This window comes from Silene latifolia, chromosome 11, assembly GCF_048544455.1.
Source record: "Silene latifolia isolate original U9 population chromosome 11, ASM4854445v1, whole genome shotgun sequence".
Classification (NCBI taxonomy): domain Eukaryota; kingdom Viridiplantae; phylum Streptophyta; class Magnoliopsida; order Caryophyllales; family Caryophyllaceae; genus Silene; species Silene latifolia.
This window is the reverse complement of record NC_133536.1, coordinates 66,553,927-66,558,877: the sequence shown is the minus strand read 5'-3', so window position 1 is coordinate 66,558,877 and position 4,951 is coordinate 66,553,927. Positions and strand designations below refer to the sequence as shown.

At 41.6% G+C, this 4,951-nt stretch overlaps 1 non-coding gene across 1 annotated transcript; it reads left to right on the top strand.

Annotated features, from left to right (window-relative positions):
• The first annotated feature begins 2,217 nt into the window (after window positions 1-2,217).
• LOC141615714 (small nucleolar RNA R71) lies at window positions 2,218-2,326 on the top strand. The gene has a single exon (XR_012530117.1). It is a non-coding gene; the product is annotated as a small nucleolar RNA R71 (small nucleolar RNA).
• Window positions 2,327-4,951: the final 2,625 nt, after the last annotated feature.

Below are 4,951 nucleotides of genomic sequence, written 5' to 3'. Positions count from 1 at the left end.
ACTACCTGAACTGGGCTAACCCACTTGGAGTTGCCAACTGTATAAATAATACCTGCATCGAGTAGTTTCATCACCTCAGCCATAACAACTTCCTGCATCTTCGGGTTCAACTTGCGTTGACCCTGCCTGTATGGCTTGTGGCCTTCCTCCAGCTCTATCTTGTGCATACAAACATCAGGGCTGATGCCCTTAATGTCATCCAAGGAGTAACCTAGAGCCTTCCTGTTTTTCTTAAGCACACACATCAAAGCAGACAGCTGGTCATCATTAAGCTTAGCACTAACAATAGCTGGGTACTGCTCTGTATCATCTAGAAAAACATACTTAAGATTAGGCGGAAGTGGCTTACGCTCAGGCACCTTTACCTCTACAGCACAAACAGAATCAGCTTCAATGGTATAGCAGGTGTTTACCAAGTTCTCGTTGGCTAGGCTCAAGAGCATCTCATCTTCTTCCTCTGTGAGCTCGTAGCTTTCCATTGAGGCTACCAAAGCATCTGGCTCCTCAGTATTCTCCGTTGTATTACCTGCACACTCATCTAAACTGGTTAGTTCAGCTAAGGGATCCTTGGCTAAGGATTCCCTCCAATTATAATTAACAGCCCTGTCAACAATATCAATGGAATAACACGTATCATCATCAGCAGGTTCAGTGGCCTTACGAGCAAGACTGAACTCAATGGTGTCATCCCCTACCTCTAAGGTTATGATTCTGTGTTTGACATCTATTACAGCCCCAGCTGTATGTAAAAATGGTCTACCTAAAATTATAGGTATCTGACTGTCCTCTGCAATGTCCAAAACAACGAAATCGACAGGAATAAAAAACTTGCCCACTCGAACGGGTACATCCTCTAAGACTCCTATAGGTCTCTGAGTCGATCTATTTGCCATCTGAACGGTAATATCGGTCACCTTAAGTCTACCAATATTTAACCTTTCGCAAACAGAATATGGCATGACACTGACACTGGCCCCTAAATCACAAAGGGCCTTCCCAATTTCGTGGTTACCTATAGTACAAGGAATTGAAAAACTACCCGGGTCCTTTAATTTAGGTGGAATATTAATTTGCGAAAGAGCATTGCATTCTTCCACAAAAGCAACATTACCGTCATCACGAAAGTTTCTCTTACGATTCAAAATGTCTTTCATAAACTTGGCGTAAGAGGGTACCTGGGTAATTAGGTCAGTGAAAGGAATGGTTACCTCGAGATTCTTGACCATCTCTAAAAACTTACCAAACTTGCGCTCCAGCTTAGTATTCTTTAAACGTTCTGGATACGGGACTGCAACACTGGCCGTAGGATCAGTAACCTCCGGCTTCTGTAAGTTTAAAACTTCCGTCAAATCATCAATAAGTGTAGAATCATGCAAACTAGTTGACGGATTTGCGTCCTGTACTGGAGACCCAGTCGATCGACTGATAGGAGTGGTCGATCGACCAATCACACTGGGCGTGAATAGTTCCTGGGCAGAGATTGATTCGTCAGGAACCTCAGTCGATTGACTGAGGTTGGTGGTCGATCGACCGCATGTGCTGGGTATGAATAGTTTCTGGTCAGAAGCTTTTTCATCTGACGATCCAGTCGATCGACTGATAGTAGTGGTCGATCGACCAGAGGTACTGGCAATTGAGCTCGTTTTTGCACCAGAAATTAAACTAGCCTCCTTATCATTTCCCGAGTCTCCTTTTGGCTTATCGGGACCTTCATAAGAGAGGCCACTTCTGAGATTAATGGCATTGATCGTTTCAATTGGCCCTTCACCTTTGCTTGAAAAATTGGCGACTTGCTTAGCCTCTATATTCTCCAACTGCTTCACAAAATTCTTTGAGGACTCAATCCCGGCTGCTTCTATTTTCGCCACTTGAACCAAAAGAGTTTGGACCATTTCTCTCAATTTCGCGGTCTCATCTGAATTATGGACAGGAATTTCAACTCGTTCCTTAGAAGCTTCAGAGGCCTCGAGCTTCTCGAGACGGGCAGTAATAGAAGTAATGAGTGTCACAACGGCACTCATTTCATCACTTTGCTTTCGTGATTTTCCACGTGAACTCCTAAACTCAGCTCTATGGACTGTCATCTCCTCAATAGTGTTCCAACCTTTATTCTGACCGGTATTGTTTTGGAACCTACCATTCGCAGCTGCATCCAGGATGACCTTGTAATCATCATATAAAGCATTGTAGAATAAGTTGCAAAGGTACCACTGCTGGAAACCATGGTGAGGGACAGCTCGAACCAAACTTTTGAAACGTCCCCATGCTTCACAAAAGCCCTCATCAGCTCCTTGCTGGAAATTTGTAATTTTACTTCTCAAGGCATCAGTCTTTGAAAGTGGGAAGTACTTCTTGTAGAAGGCTAATGCTAGAGATGTCCAATCTGTGACTCCAGCTGCTACCCTATCAAGGTAGCGGTACCAATCTCGCGCCGAATCCTTCAAGGAGTATAAGAACATCACCCCCTTTACTTCATCCTGAGTCACCCCCCGGTATAGGTATGGAACAATGATGAGTCCGTGAAAATTTCCATATGCTTCAAGGGGTCCTCATCTGGTAGACCAGCAAACTGATTTCGCTCCACTAAATCGATATAAGAGGAACGAAATTCGAAGTTACCGGTATTAGGGGTAGGTAACACGTGCCCCTTTAGAAGGTGGTGCTCCTTTGGCTGAAGATTATCATATATCGTAGCCATATTCGCAAAACTGAGAGTAGTCAAGCCTTCCTCTCAAAAACCTGTCTTCTAACTGTGCAAAAGCAAAACTAGAACGGCGCCAAAATTTGATGCCGTCGTTTTGTATCAAAATTAAATTTATAATTCCAAACTAAAACTATAGCTAGTGATAGTAAGGGTAAGCAACGGCCTCAAGGAACCAAAGTTCCTTGAGACAAGAAAAATAAACTAAAAATAAAGCAAACAGAATTACACCGTCTCCCCGGCAACGGCGCCAAAATTTGATACCGTCGTTTTGTATCAAAATTAAATTTATAATTCCAAACTAAAACTATAGCTAGTGATAGTAAGGGTCGAACCACAGAGAGACAAGGTCAATTCTATTTGCTTATTTCAGTCTAAAAAGGTAACAATTAATGGGGGTTTTGAATTTGGTTGATTCTAATGACTAATTGCTAAAATGTGAAATTTCTCAACAAGATAAAAAGGAAGATCGGGAACTTCGGTTCACCATGGCTAAGGTCAGGTCAATGAAGTAGCAGAGGTTCTATAATACGGTCTCAGGAAATATGAGCAAGCCTTTCGATCAATGCTCAGATTAACCTTACGGTCTTCTAATTCCCAAGAATTTCTCAAAGCCTTCGCTCAAAGGAAATTCCAATCTAATGATAACTTAAATTACTAATCTTTCAATCTAGTAAAAAGGTTTATCAAAAGGTAATAAGATCGATATGGAAGAATTCATACTAACAAAACAACCCTAATTTATGCCATGGCTCACCTTGTTCCCAATCAATAAAATTAGCTATGCATAATTAAAACTATAACAATTGCAAAATTGATAACAAAGAACAAGTTTGACATGATTGAATTGAATTAAAGACAAAAGGTAAGAACTTAATTGCTGAAATTAAATTGGTAAAAATAAGAATTGAAATAACAAGAAATTAAAGAAGGAAGAATTTGCATAAAAACTTACTAATTAAAAATGATGAACAAAGAAATTGAATTCGGGATTCGTCGTCCCTCTTTCTTGCCTCTAGACTAGATCTAAACTGAGTTCTTGAATAATGAAAAGCATAACCTAAAATTTTTGCTGCGTTCTACTGATAAGCGATGCCAAAAGTTAATTACAAATTGGCCTTTTAAAAGTCTAACACGAAGAATTAATCTCAGCTCGCAGACCGGTCGATCGACTGGTGAGCATGGTCGATCGACCGTCATAGCGAAACAAAGAGTAGCATCCAAGAAGTTCCACGGTCGATCGACTGGTGAGCATGGTCGATCGACCAGCTGAGCTGTGCAGTAACCTCCTGTCCTCTTCCAAACAGCCTCTAAGCTCCATGCACGCATCCCGAGGTAAGTGAGTACGAACTTCCTTCTTCCAAGCTTCCCTGAAGTTGCCTCCGGAGGACGATTTAGGCTTGATTTAGCCCACTTTCACTCATTCCTACAATAAATCATAGAAATTGCAAAGTAAACCGTTTCGGGAGAAATAGTAGCCTTAAGCTAACAATTATGCATGGAAATACGTGCCAAAACTGCAAATAAAGAGTATAGAATATGCACGTATCAACCCCAATCATCAGAATTCAACAACGATCGAAGACGTAACGTAGAACAATGCACCCGTCTTGACCCCCAATCATCAGACGTCTGAACCTCTGCAGACAACAGCCAATGATCGATACTCCATCACAGGCCGGACAAAGGCCACCTGGGATAAAAAGAACTCGACAAGGACAAGGCAATGGACCCAGTAGGTCCAGAACACTCACCTACAATCAGGACAAAACAAAAACGTCAGCCAAAATTTCAGCATTACGATGGCACAAAATGGACAAATCCAAAAAAAACACACCTGCAAATGCAAAACAAAACAAGGGCAAACCCGCCCAAACCCAACCAACAAAAACACTTCACAAAAATCGCACAAAAAACGACTTGCCCTTCTTTTCAAGCAAAAGACGAGTCAAAACAACAACAAAAATTTTCAAAAAAAAACCACCCAACACCTCAAGGCCCGCACAAGGCCCGCAAAACAACAACAAAAATTTCCGACGCAACTGGGTATTTTTCACAGCTCAAAAGGGCAATTTTACGCCAATTCGGGCATAAACAGGTCAAAAATTCAAAATACGACCACGGCAAAGCAACGTGATTTAATCACATCTCAAAGTGACCTAAACTACCGTTAAGGTCCATTTTAAGACAAACTGGCCCAATTTGAGCTCAAACAGACGCTTATTTCATCAGACATAAGACCATCGCAAA